Raw genomic sequence first — 21,727 nt, 5'->3', positions numbered from 1 at the left:
GGGAGAGGGACTTCGTGCTGCTGGCATATAATGGGTAGAACCAGGGATGCGCTACCTGTCCTACAATGCCCAGAACAGTCCCCACCACGAAAGAATTGTATGGTCCAAAATGTCAGTAGTGCTGGAGTTGAGAAACCTTGACTCAGACCCACTGTTTTTGTGGTTTTCAGTGATAAACTAGTTTGTCTTGGTGGAAGGTGAGAAAGTAAGCTGCAGGTCTGAGTGGGAAGAGCAGAATAAGGACAGCGATAGATAAAAGAAGTGTCTGCGTTGTTTGAAAAATTAACTATTTGGGCCATGCCCCATTTCTATCCAAACGAATATTTGGGATTCTGTCTTTATGCGTTTGGGAAGACTAAAACGTATGTGGGCCATGGCCTTTTTGTTAAAGGTGATCTGAGTATTTCTTTCTTTCATAGAACCTGTATTAGCTTCTTATTGCTGCTATAACAAATTACTACAAACCTGGCGGCTTAAAACAACTCACATTTATTATCTTATAGTTCTGTAGGCCAGAAATTAAACACAGGTCTCACCATGCTGAAATCAGGGTGTCAACAGGGCTGTATTCCTTATAGGGACCTCAGGGGAAAATCCGTATCATTGTCTTGTCCAGTTCCTAGGGGCCACCTGTACTCCTTGACTTGTGGCCATCTTCATAGCCAGCAACATTGCATTTCCCTGTACCTTTCTCCCATGATTACATCTCCCCTTGACTCTGTTCTGTTGTCTCCTTTCACTGTTAAGGACCCTTTGGTTATATTGGCTCATCTGTGCTCTCTTCCCATCTAAAGATTCTTAATTTAATCACATTTGTAAAATCCTTTTTTCCATGGAAGGTAACAGTCACAAGTTATGGGCATTAGGATGTAGGCATCTTTGGGGTGGAGGGTGATTCTGCCTACTGTGGAACCCAAAGCATTTGCCAGCAGCACGTTTCACTGATTTGAGCTAGGTAGAATAGAAAAAGAAGGGTTGTAAAAATGGTTTGAAATAATCCTGTTTTCAGTGATGCAATTTCAATGTTTTACGAGCTAAAATTCGGGTTGTGAGCCAGCTTCAGATACCCCACCGCTAGTTGGCGCAACTGCAGCCAACCACAACCACAACATCAGCCCAGCATCACATGTCTCACTCGTTCACTTTAAGATTTGACATACGAGTAATCTGAGTTACGAGCTCCGTCACAGAACGAATTAAACTCGTAAGTCAAGGCCCCACTGTATGTATGTATGTGTATATATATATATATATATATATATATATATATATATATATATCCGTGTAAAATGAAACCGTTGCATAACACTGATGTTAGAGGACAGAATAAATAAGTATATTACATTTTTGACAATCTTGTCATTTCAGTTAAATTTGGTGGAAAGGGGTTTGTTTTGGCATATCTTAATCCTTGTTATATTAAGCCATACTCTTTCAAAATTTGTAATGACTTTGACCACTGATTGTTCTTGTTAAGACTGTTATCTCTATGTGATTAATTGTTGTGTTGGTATAGATGCGGTTTTGACTTACTAATGTTCAGTAAATAGAAATGTCAGTGACTCTCTGAGTCTTTTTAAAATCAGCTATAACCAGGCTATCATTAAATGTTTGTTGGGAACACTTAGAGATAACATTGATGAATTCCTTAACACAGAGTAGTTAACGAATGCTAACTCTAGAGACAAATGGATTAGTTTGAGCTTTTCCTGGCACTTTCATTTTAGGAATAGAGTTCAGAATTCCCACCATCTAGTCCTTCAGACCTACCTTCTCTGTGCACTCCTCCCCAAGACCCTCTCTTGCATGAAACAGCTTCCTCTCCTGACATTCTAGAGCTCTTTTCTTATTTTCTTACCTATGGCAAAGAACTTGTGCCATTTGTGTACATGCTCTCTTGCCAGATGGAGAATTACCTTCCCGAGGCATGATCCATATCAGATTCTTTTTACTCCAGACAAAAGCCAGGCAGAATTCCTTTCCAGAGTACATATTCAATAAATGTGGTGGTGATTTCATTAACAATTAGACAATTAGGTTATCAGGTTACTGTTTTTCAGATATTATTCCTCACTTGTTTAGGAATTTATAACTTTGCAATGACTTATAAAATCAAATTTATGAAAAGTTATTTACTGCCCTAGCCAATTTAGCTCAGTGGATAGAGCGTCCGCCTGCAGACTGAAGGGTCCCAGGTTCAGTTCCGGTCTAAGGGCATGTACCTTGGTTTCAGGCTCCCTAACCCTGGTCCAGTGCATGCAGAAGGCAACCAAACGATGTGTCTCTCTCATATCAATGTTTCTCTCTGTCTCTCACTCTTCCTTCTACTCTCTCAAAACAAACAAACAAACAAACAAAACAACAACAAACAAAAAATGGAAAAATATCCTCGGGTGAGAATTAACAACAACAACAAAAAAGATTATTTACTAAGTTTTTTCTGAAAACTAGCTTGAGTCAATCTACTTGGATGGGATGGTATGTTATCTAGATGACATGTTCCACATATAACATCCAAATGAAATATAACACTGAGTTGCTGGTATGTGGTTGTGGTGAGCAGAAGCAGTTATTATACATTACTTGGTAAAATTCATATTCATATCTTGTCAGTTTACAGTGAGCCAGAGATTAAAAATAACATTTGTTTCTGTTTTAGTAACTGCTTTAAAAAATATCCCAAATCACTTTATTTCTTTAGCTTGACTTCGAGTAGTGTTTTTAATATGTGGCCTTTCAAGCAATAATAAAATGCATCAATGCAACTTGGCAATGCATAACAGGACATGCTTCTAGGATTATTTTTAATGATTAAAAGTTAGATTGAGTTTTTTAAAAAACTGACCCAAAAATACAGATGAGCCAAGTAAACTCAGAGAGAAATCTGTGAATGAAATGTTGGTCCTTGGCCCTTTGCATACCCTCCACATCTGTTTTCTCCAGCTCTCTTCTTTCCTGCCCAATCACAACAAAAGGGGAAGGCTAGTGGATCTCAACGTGTAATTTACTGAGGTGTTTCCCACTCCCCCTTCCTCTTCAGTGATCGTTGGAAGAGTGAACTGGAGTTGTGTATGGTTTTCAGTGTAGTCATCAGGTCTGTGGGTCTGGTGAGTTGATTAGAGGACCATGAGAGCAGTTGGAAATCTAGGTGGGAAGGCAGGAGGAGTGGGTGAGAGTAGAGGCAGTGATGCTGGAGGGTGCACAGGTTAGGATTCAAGAAGAATAACCAGGAAGTAGAATTGATAGGGTTTGCAACCAGCTGACTTGTGGAGTAAAGGGGAATGCAGAGGTATTGATTTTGGTGTTTCCAGTTTGGGCAACTCAGTGTTGCCAGTGTACCAAGAACAGGCTTAGTGGACACATAAGAGCAATGGGATCCCAGAGCCTCTTATCACCCAACATTGCTCCACTTCTTTTTTTTGATCCATTATGTTACCCTTCCTCAGTTGGGGGTCTTAACTCGTGGCGCCTTCAGCTTCAGTTGGGTGGTCTGGGGTGTCAGGTGCTCAAAACTGAGAACAGGTGGGTGTGGGCAACACAGATGTGAAAGTGGATGGAGGCATAAGGGAAGTGTTAGTTTAGCGTTGTCCTACCGTATCATATGAAAGGCTGTTTTGAAAACGTTGCCAGCCTAGGATTGCTCACCTCAGATTTTAAGAGCAATGGGATGCTGGTGTCCGCCAAACAAGAGCACCAGCCTTTCCCTAAGTCATGCCAGTGACTCAGAGAGCTTCCTTTTGTGGTGCAGCATGCTGAGGGGTCTACCAAGACAGAAACAGAGAACAGTGCTTCGTGAACTATAATTACTCCAATGTTGCCATAAGAAAATATTTTAAATATACAAAAATGGCAACATCAGGAAATGTGACTAAGAAGTCAATGTGCGACACACCCTTTTCCCCACCTTTGTGGCGTTGAAAATTTCCACCAAGAATGATCTATGCAAAGAAGGCTAAGACCTGGCTGTTGCATTTCAGAGGAAGGCCTGATTTGCATGGTTCTGCAAATCCAATGATGGGGCTTACATGGAGGAATTCAGCACTTAAGTTAGAGTTTCACAGCGATTAGATGTGAGCCATTACAGCAGCTTTCCTTTCTTAACCTCTGCACAGAAGTTTGACATGGTAAAAAAAAAAAAAAAACAAACAGGCTCGCTCCTAACCACGTCTCTTGCAAATACACAGCCTCCAATTTATTTGGTTTGTCTGAGGGAAACGGGAGTTTTCCGGGCGACTGAAATGCCTCATCATGACTTTGACGAAGTATAGAAGGGTTGTTGTGATTATCACTTGATATTGGACTGTATCATTTTATACGAAGTACGTAGCATAATTTTTCAAAGAGTAATTATGACGCTAATGGAATGAGCTGGATTCTCCTGTAGTCTGTGGTCCACAGACTTTTTAATATTCTTCAAAAGCTTTGAGCCAGCTGTGGCATTCATGTTGCAAACGGAGATGTACAGACCATGTCAATGGGACATGGGCCTGCAGGTAATGGGTGTCATTAAACACAGCTGAGTGTGATGAGTGGCTTTCTGGGTGTACCAAGATGCATCTTTTTACTTTTATTTATTTTTTTTTGTCAGCAGCTCTTCTAAAATTAGTTCACATTAGGATGGACCTCATTCTTTCTACTCTGAGAATGTCACATAAATGGCATGGAGCTTCCTTCCCAGTGAACACCACTGATTGCAGTATAGACTACTCTCTCTTAAAAAATATCTACTATTTCTGGTTGAATTTCACTGCTAATTTTGTTTCATTTAGGACTGAAGGGAAAATGTGTAAAAATCAATCAACATAAAAATACATGCCTGTGTCCTTTAGTCTCTGCCTAATTGAAGAAAAATAGGAACAGGCTTGCTATTTTGTATTCAGCACCGTGGGAAGTGCTGTGAGAGATTCTCCAGGTCTTGAGACTACGCACCATCTACTAACAGTTGTGAAAGATGAGACACAGAAATGAAGCAATATTACCCACAGTTGCGGAGTGCAATGTAAGCCCACACTGACGGGAGTCCCTCCCAGAGGTTCTTTGGGGACAGGGAGAGCTGGAGTGGTTCTGGAACAACAAATGCCTTGAGCTGGGTGTTGGAAAATGATTATGACAAATCTAGAAAGGTATTCAGCATATGTTGAATGATTCAGGGTTAGCAGAAGGAAAGGCATCCAGATGGGAGAAATAAGGGGCAAGGGGACAGGTGCAGCGTGAACAAGCTGACCTGCGGGAGCTCAGGGTTTAGAAAGCACCTGGAAAGGCTAATTAATACGACCTCCTTGCCTTCGCTGCCTCACAGGTGACAGCCTTCCCATTGCCCTTGTTGCACTGATGTGTTTCCAGAGAAAAGAAAGGACATACAGGCTGGGTGTATCGTGGGTTTTGTTTACAGAACGTGATTACCAGTGCTCCTGCCTCCTGACCTTTTAAGAATCAAAAGATTGGACTTCACAGCACCCAGCACATGTAGCTTTTGAGAGAGATTTCTTTTTTCTGTCTGCTTCGGGGAAGGAATCACTAAGCAGCTCATTTCTTGGAAATGCAGTCATTCCCCCTTATTCACAGTTTTGATTTCTGTGATTTCAATTACTTGGGGTCAACTGTGGTCAGAAAATATCAAATTGAAAATTTCAGAAATAATCAATGTATAAATTTTAAATTGCATGCCATTCTGAGTAGGATGGTGAAATCTCTCCTTGTCTTTCCCTATCCTGCCCTGGATGTGAATCACCCCTTTGTCCAGTGTCTCTACGATCTATAACAATCCCCCTCCCCCGAACTAGTCACTCAGCTGATTAGGTTATCAGATCCACTATCCAGGTAACCCAGTGCTTGTGTTCAGGGAAGCCTTATTTTATTTCATAATGGCCCCAAAGTGCAAGATTAGTGAAGCTTACTTGATGCAAACAGGTGAAAGTTCTCAACTAATTAAGGAAAGAAAAAAATGCAAAGATTGCTAAGATCTCTATCCATGAAATTGTGAAGAAGGAACAAGATATTCCTGATAGTTTTGCTGTCACCTCACACTGCAGTATTTAACGGCCACCATGTATGATTAGTGCTTAGTTAAGGTGGGAACGGCATTAAATTTGTGGGTGGAAGACTTCAGGGAGGGATTCCCAAAGTGAGTGACACCAACCAAGTACTGCAGGTGAGGGATGATTACACAGACTCAGGAGTAGGTTTGGCATTTAATCATCTCACATCATCACAAAAAGGGTGCGTGCAGTACAATCAGGTATTTTGAGAGAAAGAGACCATAGTCACATAACTCCCCCTTCCCCCATGGATTCTAGAGAGAGTGAAAGGGAGAGGGAGAGAGAGAAAAACATCTATGCCAGAGGGAAACATTGTTTAGTTGCCTCCCGTTACTCTCCCTATCCCCAACCAGGGATAGAACCTGCAACTTGGGTATGTATGTGCCCTGATCAGTGATCAAACCCACAACCTTTCAGTGTTCAGGATGATGCTCCAATCAACTCAGCCACATCCGCTAGGGTCATACAACCTTTATTGCAGTATAGTGTTATAATTGTTCTATGTTGTTATTGGTTATGTTTCCACTCTTACAGTGACTAATGTATAAAGTAAATTATCATAGATATGTATGTATAGGAAAAAACATGGTATATGTAGGGTTTGGTACTATCTGCAGTTTTAGGCATCCACAAGGGATCTTGGAATGTGGATACGGGGGGACTGCTGTAAACGTCAGAGGAAGAATTAGATCAGTGAAGTTCAAAACTGTTAGTTGAAAACAAGGCAACATAGTGAGTTGTTAAGAGAGAATCTTTGGTGTCAGAAAATTGAAGTTGGAGTATTGAAGCTGTCAGTTATTTAGCCACTTGAGCATGTTATTTAGTTACATACACCTCCATTTCTTCATTTATTAAAAATAGTATAATGAAAGTATCCACCACCTGAGATGATTGTAAGGCCAAAGGAGATAATGTAATTTGAAGGATTAACACTCAAATATTAGCTATTATTGTTGTTGTTATTATTATTATTATTGCATGTGTACATTAATACCCAAAGTTAACTAGTGTTGTTTAATAGTTCCTTTTATTTCTTAAAAAATTAGTGGCTTATAACTGCATAGTTACTTCATTAACTGATTTCATGAAACAGGTCTTTTTGAATGTCTGTCAGGGTGCTTACAAAGTTCACTGTCTTCATTTAAAACAAATCCTGACTAGATTATTAAAACCTAGGTTGGAAGAAACTATTTACTAAAGAAGTCTCAAACCTACACCTTTCACAGATTCTTACCTGGTAGAATCCAAGTAAACAGATGTTTTCTTCATAGCTAACCCTGTCCTACTGTCTCCTCATGGCTTATGTCAGGGCCATGGCTGGCCTAGGTAAACAGCCCTTGTTGGGTTGGACCCAAAGGTCCGCTAGAGAGCGACGCCTGGCTAGACTTGCATAAGCCAAGGGCAGGAAGGCAGTCCAGGTCTGTGGGAGTGGTCTGTAGAACTTAGAAGGTCTGCTCAGTCAGCAGTTCTCACTCTAAGAACCCGGAAGACGCTTGGGACAGGTGAGAGGTGCTCTGCCAGGTGAAAACTATTTTTATAACAGTACTCAAACGTTATTCACCTACTCCATTCCCATTCTCTCACAAGTGTATAGTGGAGTTTTTCAGAGGCAAAATGATGTGTGATGATGTGAATGAAATGTGTCCATTTGGAAGATCTGCATACCTCAGTGAACTGGTCTAATTTTGCAGGTGACCCGTGCCTGGTGTGACAAAATCCTGCATGGTAAAAAGTCTGTCCTAAGTGCAAGATAAACCAATGAATTTTAATATAAAAGATTACAAAGAGTCCATTGATATGTTTCAGATTCTAAATTGCTCTATCCTTTAAGAAACTATCACTTGTCAAGTATCAGTGTAATATGAAATAATTTCCACAATTAGCTCAAAATGAAGGCCCCATTTTTTTCCCTGTACTTCAAATAACATATCATAGCAAATTGAATTTAGAGAAACATCTGAGAATTTTATTGTTTTCTGTTAAGCCAGACATGAAAAACATTTGCAGAAATGTAAATTAGTATCATTCTTCTCACTAACTTTTCTGTTTTGAAGAATGTTGTCATTTTTCCATAAAGATATGCCATTTTTTTTGTAACATGCAGTGGACATAATTATTATGTATACTAAATGAATTATTATAAATATAAATGGGCCAAAATGCACACTCTCTTCCCTCTTAGAGATTTACAATACATAGTAATACATCAACAGCCCTCAAAAGTGTTTCCCAAATTTATTTCAACCTTTTAAATCCTCTTATCTTTGGCATAATTTAATGTTCCACAGTGGACTATAGCATCCCATGGAACACACTGGCTAATATATGACATATGTTACTCTCTCCCTATTATTCAAAAATAAAAAGCAAGATTTAGCAGGTACTTTTCTTCAAATCCATGCTTTATTAAGAGGATGGCCCATAAAAGTTTACCAGCGAACCTAACTCTCTTTTTAAAAAGAAAACCACTCATATTTCATCCTATTATACTATTTTGCTTATAGTGTTCAAAGCTGTTTCTACTTATGTTTCCAAACTCATATGTTTTAAAAACCCTGTTTTGGATATTTCTGTGTGTTAATTAGTAGCATCTGCTCCTGTGTCATAAAACAAAGTGATCCCGTCCCACACTGATTGCCCAAATTGCAGGTTAAGTCCTGGCAGCCTAGCGGTGCAGCTATTACTACTGTTTGGTATTTTTAAATGGCAAAAAATACCGTTCATGATGCATCTCATGGTTTTATAAAACACAGTCGCTTTTTGTAACAGAAGGATTTACAAATGGCAGTGGATTTTGTTGTATTTTAATGATATTTTCTTTCCAGTCCTTTGGTTTCCATTCGTTGTGGGCACAATGCTAACAGTTAAAGTAATAGTATTCCACAGAATGAAGAGCATGCTCCTGACTGCTACATGCTGGGCTTTCCCCTCCTACAAAACAGGGTGATAGAACAACCAGCAAGTTCCTTTCTGACAAAAATGCCATTCTAAATCTGTCTCGAGGTAGAAGTGCAGAGATCATTTCTTTCGCTTTCTGTGCTACATGTGTCTGTCAGGCAAAGAGTGGGAAAGTCTTGATTTGTTATAAGAATTAAAGGGACAATAGCCATTGTACTGTGTATAGTTCAAGAGCTTTTTTATGTTTTGGCCTTGCCAGTTTCTACTTAAAAACTTAATATTGTTTAAATCCTTAGTGACTTTCTATTGCAACTTTGCTGCTGCTTCTGCTTATAACTGTTCAGAAAATTATCACAGAAATGCTTATAAAATTTTCCCTTATCACTTAAAAAATTCAAGGAGAAATTTCCGTGGCTGTATTCTTCAGTATCTTGTTTTTTTAAAAACCACTGAGTAATTTTAGGGAGAACTCTTTACATGTGTCAAAGGACACTCAGCCTTGTAGGAATACCTATTGGAGCATTTGCAGACTGCACTGGAGATTCTCTCAGAGTTAAATTAGCCAGATTAACCAGCCTTAAATTAAAGAACCAGGCTTTTACTCTTCACACAGCAAGAGACCACCTTCCCATCTTTTTTTTTTAAATATATTTTTTATTGATTTCAGAGAGGAAGGGAGTGGGAGAGAGAAATAGAAGCACAATGATTAGAGAGAATCATTGACTGGCTGCCTCCTGCATGCCCCACGCTGGGGATTGAACCCACAACCCAAGCATGTGCCCTTGAGCCAGAATCGAACTGTCACCTCCTGGTTCATAGGTCGACGCTCAACCACTGGAGCCATGCCGGCCAGGCTCCTTTCCAACTTTTTTGACAACTGAATATAGATGGTATTTTTGGGAAATCAAAAATAGAAGAATTGTAGAGCTCTGTGGCTGGTTAAGAAGTGGGGAGAAGATGCACATGGACCATTGTTCGGATAAACTAGTGAAGGGAGCACTTTCTGCAGCAAAAGCTTGTTTATACAGCGACTCTCAGTGTTCAGACTCAGTCTCTGTGATGCTCCAGGCCCCCGATTACATTTCTTTTCTCCTCTCTAGATGTTTGGTCTTATCTCTATTTATAACTTTACCTGGCAAAGAGGAATGGGAGGGCAAAGGAAAGGAAAGGCAAGCAGTTTGTTTGGTGATTAGCAGACTACTGAAAAGTTTGCTGAAGAAGGGAAGTGCATTAAACCTCTGCTTAAAATGAGGTGTGCAGAATTTTCAGTGGCTTTCTTTGGATAAAAATCGTCTCATTCTTGTGGGACTATGTGTAATTGAGGGTCAGCTATAAATCAAAAAATAAATCACTTCCAACTCCTTCACCTCGACAGGGATAAGAATGGAAAATCTTGTCATTGAGACGGTCCTTTTTTCCCCCTTTCTCCTCTACAAATAGTATAAGCCTCTGGGCATCAGACTTTGGCAGCCAGTGGAGGGCCCTGAGCTAATAATGGAGCTGTTCTGCTTCTCCAAGTTAGATTTTGCTCTACTTGGTGACAAGAATATAAGCCCAAAATGAATTTCTTTCTTTAGGGCAAAAACAAAACAGAAAAAGAGAGAGAGAGAGTTTTCGATGCCATGAAAAAGTGTTGTGCTTCTGGTAAACTTTTCCAACCAACACCACATTCCATTCTGTTCAACAACATTATGTCCAATAAGAGTCAATGGGCATGAGCGATTAAACCCAGAGTCTACTCAAGGCACAAATTAACTTGCTGTGTGACTTTAAGAGGTCCATCAACCTCTCTGGGCCAGCAGCTCTATTTGCAGAAGAATTTTGAACTAGATGACAAAGACCCTTCCTTAGAATACCAAGATACAGACCTGGTGACATATAGGAGAAAGGAAACAATTTATTTTTAGTAAAACAAGATTGATAGCATCCAGTAACTGGCAGTGGGCTTGCTTTAAATCCTCCTCTCCAAATTCTGTTTTTACCAAAACTGTAACTAAAGGCAGTTTTTCATGCTTTGAACTTCCTGGCTTATGTTGATTCATATCAGTATGTTACTTTTACACTTTTGAGTGGGAGCTGATTACATTTCATGGAAAGTGCTCAGAAAAGGAATACAATCGTTACAACCCCACATTCAGTGAGAATTGATAGAATCGAGACAAGGAAAAAAGGACTGTCCTTGTCAGGCAGTCGCTCCTCCAGCTAGACTGAAAATATAATGGTCTTATTCTCCACTCACTTGTTTAAACATTAACCAAGAGCAGCTTTCTCCTCCTCCTCCAAAGTTTTTAGTGTCTCCGTGAACTTAACCACAGTTATATACAACCCCCCAAAGTCCTTTTCAAACATGTCGTGTATTCTGTAAAGCAGTAGCTTCAGCAGTCTTTCAAGGAACTGATTTTGCATACAGCAGCCTAGAGAGGCATAAAAGTATACCAGCTCTACAGCTAGGTTGTTTGATGGTGAGGTCTTGGTGATTGCCTAGGGACCTCTGGAAATGCATAGAGTAGACTTATGGTAGGAAGCAATCAGGTAGTTAGAGAACTGGGGGACAGCCAATGGACTTTCAGAATAGCTGAGGAAGAGCTCACCAAAGGCTGAAAAAGGATGCAAACATCTTTTGAAGACCGTTTCCAAGAGCTCAAATGGTCATTGTCAAAAAACAAACAGTGGGGTGGATTTGACTAAGCATCTGGAGCTAGAACAATGCCCTGTGACAAGTGAGCGTTTTTAAAACCCTCAGGCAGAAGCGAACTTTTCAGAGCGACCTTGTCACACACAGTTCGAAGGCGTAGGCTTTGCCAGCTGCTCTGAGTGGGGTGAAGAGGCATGCATATTTTAACCGTTCATTTCATATTCAGTGTGTTAAGTAAATGCTGCTTTCCAACTTGGGTGGAGAAGGTCTTTATCAAGATTTATCAAGAGTCAGAATGAAAACACTAATTTCTTGTTTGCAATGGAACATCTCTTCTCTTTTATACTTTGTTTTGTTCAATCCCATTAGCCCTTTATTTAAAAATATTCATAGTAGTTCACTCAGTCTGAGTTTAATGGGCAGAATCAGGTGGATTTTAATTTGAAACAAAACTCTCTCCACTTTCTACTCTTGACAAACTGCATTTCAGTATCTTTAATTATTTAAACATAAGGAATCCTTCTTTATTCACTTATTTCAATTAGTAAACTTGAAATTTGCAGGCACATTCCCATTGGTGAATATTATAATTTCCAGTACCTACCCAGAGAGTGGGAGTCTGCTTTGTTTCTTCTTTTCTGCACCCCGCCCCCCCATCCAGTATTTTAGGTACCATATGTAGATCAGTTGCACGATAGCTTCATTCTGGTAATTAATATGCTTGTTTGAGGTTATAAAATATACATATGACAAAAGCCAGGGATTTCCCCCTGAATATCAACTGACTGCTTCAAGTGGCATTCTCATTCTGAGTTGGTGTTTTGTTTTGTCTTACTGCAGCATATTGGAGCAAAATGAGAGAGTTTATTTTGAGACCTCCAAATTAGTGCTGCTACGGACCATGAGCAAGAGAGAAAGCGTGGACTTCAGCCTGCACGAATGGTCTTGAAACACAAGTGGTTTTGGGTAAGTCCTCCGAAAGACTTGGCCTTAAATTTCATCAGTCACCATTTATTTGGTGTCCCAAGACATCTTATTCAAGTGCGTGGCTATTTCTCTACAGCCCAAGCCACAGGATGTTTGTGAAAGCTTTGTTCTATTGAAGGAAAGCGATGAAATCTACTTAGTTGTGTTTGTTTCTCCCATGTGCAGAATAATAGGATCTGAGTAGAATGCATTTGTCATTAGCAAAAGATGGGAGGGAGGGAGGGAGGGAGGGAGGGGAGAGAGAGAGAGAGAGAGAGAGAGAGAGAGAGAGAGAGAGAGAGAGAGAGAAAACTCCAAACAACTAAACACACACACACCAAACTACATTTCCAGATACTTCATTTTAGCTGAGAGCATAAGGCAGTGGTTCCCAATGTGGGGCACATGCCGCACGGCATGGGGGTGGGGAGTAATTTGATTTTTAAGGGGGCAATTCAAGAATGAGTTATTAACAGTGAATTTTCTTTCATTTCTTATGGTTCTAGGGACCTCATATACAGTATATATATATATATATATATAGTGACATATTTGTGCATTTCAGTTCTCTATTATATGTTTTGAAACTTTATTTGCTATTTTTTCATATCACTTCATATTATTTTTTTAACAATTTCTTAGTGATTTCTTCTTCAATACTTCAACTGTCCTTTCGTTCTTTTATTTTTCTCTTTCGTGGATGCTATGTTCTTTGGAAGCTTGTTTAGACCGAATTAATGGCCTTTTAGGCGTCCTCCACGTGAATAGGAGTTCACTTTTTGAATAATATGAATTATATGTCACAGGGGGAGCATCAGGTCTTTAGAGATGCTTAGGTGGGGCATGGCCAAAAAAGGTTGGGAAGCACTGGCATAAGGTATTCATCATACAAGAGACCTCAGATTCAATTTGATAGCAAGTTTGTGACCCTGTAATGAAGTGTTGGGATGGGCAAAGATGAGAAGCATTGGGAGTTTCCAAGTCCTGTTCAATGAATGTTTATGAGCACCTTTTAACTAAACATGGTACCCTGAATGACAGTCTTCGTTTGGAGTGAAGTTTAAACACTCTGAACTATAAATAAACAATTTCAAACCACATACCAAAATAATGTGGACTTCCAAGAAAGCCTTGTCAGCCTAGCTCATTGTATTTTTTTGGAAACGGAGTCCCTAGGTGGAAGCCCAGTTCTGCCCACCAATTTTGGTGACTTTGGACAACTTACTCATCCTCTTGGAGTGAGTCACCTTAAAAACAGGAGGACATGCCTCCGGGATCACCACAGTCTTATGCAAATTTAAAATTCAACAGGCCCCCTCCCCCCAGTGAAGTTAGTTAAATGATTATACTGCTTGATTGATATTAGCTCAACAGAATTCACTGTGTACCCCTAGTGCCGTGGTCGGCAAATCGCGGCTCGCGAGCCACATTCGGCTCTTTGGCCCCTTCAGTCTGGCTCTTCCACAAGATACCACATGTGGGCGTGCACGTACAGTGCGATTGAAACTTCGTGGCCCATGCGCAGGCGTCAGTATTTTGTGGACGAGCCTGTATTTTGTGGAAGAGCCACACTGAAGGGGGCCAAAGAGCTGCATGTGGCTCGCGAGCCACGGTTTGCCAAGCGACCACTGCCCTAGTGGGTCCTCTCTGCAGAGGGGCTCTAAGGTCAACCCGTGTGGAGGAAAGGGTCAGGGGCGGGTCCCCCCTGCCTTTGGCTCGTGTGAGCCAGCCCTTTGGTCAAGCAGGCCTTGAACGGACTGTGGTTAATAATTTATTCCTTGCAGCACAGTGTTGAATGAATATAATATTTGAATACGTGAGATAGGCTCGTGTTGAATGATTGTCCCTTCTGGTTGGGGATCTGTTTCCTTCTGTGTTTGCTCTCACCGTGTTATGGGTCACATGCCAGTCCTTGCACCTCGTAGAGACCCAAGCCTTGCTTTACATTGATGGCTCAGTTGTCACTTGTTAGCAAGTGGCTGGCTGCCGCAGGGCGGCACATTATTTGGGTTTCATAGCAGCATTTTTTTTCCTCTTACATACGTTAAATTATGAAGTGCAGGAAACCACATGAATGCGACAGAATAAAATGCAAACGGTGTCATCTGGAAATGCCAGTTTTATGATTCTCCTGGTGACACTGTCCTCCCTGCAATCAACATCGGAACCTCTCTACCTGTTCAGCAGTGTCTTTTATCCCAGGCCAGCTTCATTTAGGCCGCAGTGTAGCCACCGTGGCAGGCTGAATCAGGTTTGCTTAAGATGATTGCATGGGGCTGTCCCTCTCCGAGTTCTGCCTGACCACTAAGCCAGACTCTTGTTCACAGAGTCTTTCCTGAATGCTCACGGCTTCACTGCTCACCCTTCTCTGTGAACTCCTAGAGCATGGAGAGCTCGCATTGTAAAAGAATGTGTGGCTCTGCCTTGCTTTTGGGTGGTTGTCGTCACTCCATCCAGTTGCAGACTGCTTGAGGGCAGGAGTCAGGTCATAGCCCAGTGTTTCTCCAAAGCAGTCCAGCTCCAGGGCCTCCTGATAGAATCACCTGGCTGTGTGTATTAAAGTTGCAGATTCAGCAGCACCAGGCTTGAGGAGTCAAAATTGCTGGAGATATTGAGCCCAAGAAACTCACCGCGGATATCTCTCCTGCACACTGAGGTTTGCTAACGGCTGAGTCTGCTTCTTCAGCCTCTGCTTTGCCTTCTCACCCACAGCATTGGGCCCAGGTCTCAGCTCATCGTAGCTGCCCAGGAAATATTTGCTTGTTGATCTGAGCATCATCAAACCATGATGGTTGCATTCACTCTTTCATGGCCTCGCCTTTCAGGATGTGGAGTCAGCATATTCTCTGAACCCTTAAAACCCCCAGTTTATCTACATGTGTAGTGTTCCTCCCAGGTCCACGGCTCTTTTATGTCCCTTTCTCTTCAACCTCTGACCCTGGCTATCCTTAGTAATAGTGTTACCCCCTGCCTGTGGCTATACAGCAGGAAAAGCAGATCCAGGGAGTTCATCTGGAGTGAGGGGGTAGCAGAGACCTGAGGATGGCGGTGCTGTGGTACCCAGAAGCCTTATCCTTGGCTCCCAAAGCCACACTTGCTGCCCTTGGCAGGTTATTTTGAATGAGATTTCTTTCAGCTGTTTGGGCTTGCCAGTGGTAAGTTTTGGTGGCCAGAGAGCAATCCCATTGCTGAAAGGGATAAAGTTAAGCTGCAGTGGACACACATCAAAGCGCCCACGGTGGCAACGGCCGATTCAGGATTCAAATCGATGTTAGCAGACTTCGGGGGTGTCTCTTGGCCCCAGCAAGGGCAAGCCTGGCCTTGGATGATGCTAAATAGATTTGCAGAGTGTCCTTGCTCTGAATGCCCTTGCTGATGGCTGCAGCCCTCGTAGTAGATATGACAGTTCGAGTGGAAAACCAAACAGAAGAACTCAGAAGCCCAGCCAGCCTATAAAGGAACAAGGGGGTAATCAGGAAATTTATTAGCTGTTAAGGTAACCACAACCCAGTGCATTCAACCATTTTCTGCAACTTTTCTTTGGCTCTTGCCACTTCCTAGTTTTCCTCAGAGAGGTCGTGCGGATCCTGAACTGAGTGTGTGTTAAAAGGCGCACTCATGCACAGTGACTGGAAAGCATCCTCTTCTGGGTCTGCACCGAGTTTTGACGATGGGAGGCAGCGGAAAGGTGTAACCCAGTGGATCTGGAACCGGCTTTTTCTCATGTTTTCAGCGAAAGGAAGGAAAAACAACAGGTTCCCAAAGCAGTGTTAAAGGCAAAAGAGGCTTTTTAATATGTGCTTTATGGAGACCTGGCTAGATTTTCCTCTGCACAGTCTGTGGGCTATGGGAGGGAGATGTACAGTTGTTGATGTATGTGTCTTTGAGCCTTTGTTGGAGGCTTCCAGGTAGAGGAGTAACGAGGAACAAAATTAAAGAAGTGATAAAGCACATGATTTTAGCAGAATACCAGATGCTGGCTGGAATTGCTGTTTGGAGGCCTTTATCCACGCATGGGATATTTCCTTAGCAGTAGCCATCTGCGCTTGGCAAGGAGAAGAATTGGTTCTAAAAGAGCATTTGCCTGGTGGGAAACTCTGTCACTTGTCCTGCTGACCATGACACCCCCTTGAGCACTGCAGGATTCCCAATGGTCACCTAAACCCGGGGAGCTGCTTTCGCAAGGCAGGTACAAGTAATTAAAGAGCCAGGCCTGTGTCTTCCCTGAAGACCATCATTAGAAAGCTCTTTAGTGCTTTCCAGCTTAGGGGAGTCAGATACCCATCACGTACCTGAGCCTGTGTTCCGTAGGGCATACCCAGCATACGCCTTCTGTGAAATGTGCCATAACTCACTCTTCTTGCTGATGCTATCACGAGCTAATTGCATCAGCCCTTCAGAGCAGCCCTGTGGTTTGGTATAACTGTGAGTAAAACCACACCGGTTCAGGAAATGCAGTGCATTGTCTTATAAGAGGCATCATCAAAACAGATGTTGATTTACTTGGAAGATACCTTTTCCTTGGTGACAGTTTGAGAGCTTTGAAGGGAGGTGTTTGATGTGCATCAAAATAAGTTAGAATTAAACTTCCACGCTGGCACACTGTTGGAGTGAAAACTGAAAGAAACTCGCCAGTGTTTGCTCCCGAACACGCTCTCCCCTAAGGCATCATCATGCCATGACATCATTGCCAACTCTGCTCTGCAGACGATCGTGGCTCTCTCTTTCTCTTCTGAGTTAAGATCATTGGTTTCCAGCTTCCTCCAAATGCCTTCAATTGGATGTCATATAGGTGCCTCCAACGTGAGGCTAAACCTACACTGTCCCTTTCCCGGTTCCTTGTTTAGAGAGACAAGATCAGCCAGTCATTGGTGCTGGACACCAGCTTCTCTTCCTGTGTAGTTCATCCCTTGACCACATGCTGTAGTTTTACCTGTTAAATATTCTACTCACTCTTCTTCCACCCCCTTGCCGTTGTTCTGTTTCAGGCCATTAGAATCATGTGCCTGGACTCCTGCAGCCACTTCCAAAAGAAGCCACTTGCTTTAAGTCCTTCCTATGTTCCATTCATCCCACTATGTTGAGAATTATTTTCCTAAAGAAAGGGGTGGTTGAATTATTCCCATTCCTGAAAAACCTTGATAGCATGTGGAAGTATGGAAAAGCGTTTCTAGTACACTGTTAAGTATAAAACTCATACTTCAAAATTGTATATACAGGGGGTCCCCCCAAAATGTATACCTACATTAAATATAATTATAAAGGCAGTGTTTATTAAAATACATTTTATTTTCATTTAGCAGCTATCAGCTGTTAAAGTCTATATGCATTTTTTTGGGTGACACCCTGTATATATGGAATACAAAGTAACAATGAAAATGTATGCCTGTCAACAAAGACTAGAAGTAAAGCAAAAATGAAGATGTTCATAGTATTAGAGTGGTTAGTACTTTTTTTTTTTAAATATACTCCTTTGGTAATTTTCCATAAGTAGTGAATGAATAGGATGCAGTGCAAGGAAAAATTAAAAGGATTTTGTTAATTTCCCTTTCCTAGAAGGTAAAATGTGACCTTCATTGCATAGCATTCAAGACCCTGAGGAATTCATTATCAACTTACCATTTAAATACCATTGCCCATCCTTCCCATCTCTCCACACAACACATTTTTCCTTTCTAAACATACTATATATTTTAATAACCATGCTTTTCTTCATGTTGATTCTTCTGCATGAAATTGTCTCTCTCTACAAGGCGACTTTCTCATTCATTAAGGTCTAATGAAAATGTTCTTTCTCCCTGTGTTAGCACTATGCATTGATATTTTTTGTTTATGTAGATATTTTTCTGGCTGGTTCCTGCAGATAGTGATTGCTTTATTTTAAACCCTGTATTGCTAGTATTAAGCCAGTTTCTGCACCTAATGTATCTTAATAAATATTTATGGATGATGAGAAAAAAAGAACTAATTTAGAAATATACAAGTAATTCTTCAGGTAAGATTTAATTTTTTTTTTCAGATAAACTCAGTGCTAATTACCAAGTTGTGAAAATTACAAAAATAGATGTTTTTTGATTAAGCAATTTTTATAAAAGTAGTTGGATTCGGCATCAGGCCATTTCAACTAAGCTTTAAAAGTGATTCTTTAGTATTTGGAAATTCTGTCTTCAGCTTCTTAGCCACATTTGTGAAGTTACTAGAAATTGCTTTTTAAACTGTTTTGTGTCATGAAAAACCCTATCAGCCAAATCAGAAATCCGAAGAGATGACACATCCAGAGCTGGCAGCATGACATGAATATGTGATATTTTTTTCTTAAGCAAATTAAAAGCCAAGACTGGATAACATTAAAGGATTGATGTAACTTTTTCAATTATGAAAGGCTATTCTACTCTAGGAATATACTTGTTACTTTTTTTTTTCATTTCTAAGAATTCTATTTAGTTAAAATAGCAAAGGAGAAAAAAAATATCTTGGCTTAAATAAAATGAAAAGTCATCTCCAAAATTAATTTGGCATCATCAAAAGATTTTTTTGAAAGGGAGGAGTAGGATGCTTTATAATATCACATGATAAGAAGCTACTAAAAAAAAATCATCATTTGCACTTGTTAGCTAGGAATTCAGAATGGGATTTTATAGTGATTAATGTGTGAGGCATGCTATACATCCTTTTAGGTAATATTTTGACATTAAATATAATTTACTACTATATATTTTCTTATTCTTATGTATATTTTCCCATTAATATTTTAGTTAGAATCAGTAAGTTGGAAGAGAATTTCAATTTGAGATTGGCCAATTTTTTTTGCATGATATTTTTACCCGGTTTTTAGTTTTCTTGCCTGTAAAATTATGAAAAAAGTTGAACCACTGTTAGGTTAACAAATTAGCAACATGTATTGATTGATACTGTCTTGGAAACATTATAGACCACATCACTTTTCAGCATTTCATACAGTTGATCTTTGTTTTGCACAGTGAAGAACCTTTGCGGAATTTCTTAACTTTTTCTGTCCTGAGCATTGCATGCATTTGAAAGCCTGACCCTTTTACTATTTAGAACAGTGGTTCTCAACCTTGGCTGCACATGAGAATCACCTGGGAATCTTTTTAAAATCCTGATTTATGGGCCTCATCCTCCAGAAATTCTTTCTTTGTTATTAATGTTGTGGCCCCACCCCATAACAAAGAAACAGAATTTCCGGAGGATGAGGCTCAGAAATCAGGATTTTAAAAAGATCCCCAGGTGATTCTAGTGTGCAGCCAAGGCTGAGAACCACTGGTTTAGAAGATCTGACAAGAAATCTACCATGGCTCAGGTGAATGAGTGCAGGCTCACAGTTTACCTTTAGTTATTCTCTGCTGCACCATCTATGGGGCTGCAAACTTTTCCGCTTACTGCTGTTCATTTACCAAGAGGTACTGGCTGTCGAATTGCTCTTTCGTGAGAGCCAGTATGCTAAAGCATCCTAAATATCTAGTGACAAAAACCCAAGAAGGCGATAGACTATTGCAGTTTTCATTACAGCTTCAGGTGCTTCTCGATGTAGTAGGTGCTTATCTTCAGCTGCCCTCTGCAGACCAGGTGTATAGGTCCGTGGAGTGAGATTGTGGCTGTAGCCTAGCTAAGGTTGTCTAGCGTGGGTTAGCACAAGCAGAAATAAGCATAGGAACTTAATTAGGAAGGCTACAAAGGAGAAGACAACTCTTTGTGACACTTTAAGGACATACATCCAGAATAGAATACCTTGATGAATTTCAAAGTTTCAAAATCCAGCCCTTAGAAAATTGTTTACAGTCATCGTTGATTGTTCTAGTAGCACAGAATAGATCGCTATGTAATGCTTTAGGGAAACAATATAATGCCGTGCTTAAGAGCATAGGTTCTTGAGGCAGACTCCCTGGGTTTGGATACAAATCTGCCACTTCATAGTATCTGACATTTAGTAATTGTGCAATGTTGAGCAAGTTACTTCACCACTTTGGGTCTCAGTTTATCCACCCATGAAATGGGAAAAGTAAAATAGCCTCTATCAGAGTTGTCAAAACTAAAAGAGTTAATGCATGTAAAGCTTTTAAAAAAGTGTTAGCTGTTATTATCATGTCACTTTCATAGTATTCACTGAGACAGTTACTTAGTTCATAATACAATTTTCCAGTCGTGACTTTATTCTTAGTGGCTTCCTTCAAATTGAATTTATGATTTTTACTCAGGGAAGGTGAAACGTGATTGAATTCAACTAGGGAAGGTGGGAACACACAGGAATGAGCTGTTTGGTCTAGTAGGGCAGGGGTCCTCAAACTTTTTAAACAGGGGGCCAGTTCACTGTCCTTCAGACCGTTAGAGGGCTGGACTATAGTTTAAAAAAAAACTATGAACAAATTCCTATGCACACTGCACATATCTTATTTTGAAGTAAAAAAACAAAACGGGAACAAATACAATATTTGTATTTGCATGTGGCCCGCGGGCCGTAGTTTGAGGACCCCTGAGTTAGGGAGTGGCGAGCACGTGGAGGAGGTATTTTGAGCTAGACTTTAACTGTGGTTAGGATCGCAAAGGCCAGAGATGGGAGCAAGGTGTCCCAGGCGAGAGGGTGAGTGAACAATGGTGAGAAGGGAGAGGGCAGTATGTGATTGAGGAATGCTGGGGACCGGTTTGGGACAAGTGCAAGTTTTGTGAGGTGGAGTAATGGGTGATTAGGAGAAGAGGCAGGTCAATTTGCTAATTTTATGATAAAAATTAATATGGCCCTGGCCAGGTAGCTCAGTTGGTTAGAGCAAGCATGTCAAACTCAAAGGCTAAAATGGGCCAAATAAACAAGGTTTAAGGTTATGTGGGCTGCAAAAAAAAAAAAAGCTTCAATTTTCATAGAAAAGTAGGTTTACTTCAATAGAGACATACTGAATACAAAAGGCTGAAATAAGTAATTATTAACATAAAATAGAACATTTCAATAAAAATTAATATTTTTTCTTGAATATTAACTTACCAGACATTGAATAACTGCACAAATTAATAAGTGTAACGCAAATAAGCCTATTTTTTTTGTTCTCCGAAAGTGAAATATTTCCTTTTGTGCACATTAAACAAGTCAGTCCTAGACTGATGACATGGCAATCGGCTGCTAAACTATTTGCTGCTAGTATGAGTGGAGAGAAATGGTGAGCCTACACATAAGGCGCAT

At 40.6% G+C, this 21,727-nt stretch overlaps 1 protein-coding gene across 12 annotated transcripts in view; it reads left to right on the top strand.

Moving 5' to 3' along the window:
• ATXN1 (ataxin 1) overlaps positions 1-21,727 on the top strand; it is a 422,285-nt gene that overhangs the window by 93,423 nt on the left and 307,135 nt on the right. For 11 of the 12 annotated variants that reach the window (XM_059688693.1, XM_059688694.1, XM_059688702.1 and 8 more), the window contains one exon: positions 12,412-12,537. The exons of the other annotated variant lie outside the window; for it this stretch is intronic. The gene's annotated coding sequence lies outside the window, so the exon portion shown is untranslated. The remainder of the gene's footprint in view (positions 1-12,411; positions 12,538-21,727) is intronic. 12 annotated transcript variants of the gene reach the window in all.

The sequence above is a fragment of the Myotis daubentonii genome, chromosome 3 (genome assembly GCF_963259705.1).
Source record: "Myotis daubentonii chromosome 3, mMyoDau2.1, whole genome shotgun sequence".
Lineage (NCBI taxonomy): Eukaryota > Metazoa > Chordata > Mammalia > Chiroptera > Vespertilionidae > Myotis > Myotis daubentonii.
The sequence above is the reverse complement of the archived record's forward strand: the minus strand, read 5'-3'. Positions and strand labels throughout refer to the sequence as shown.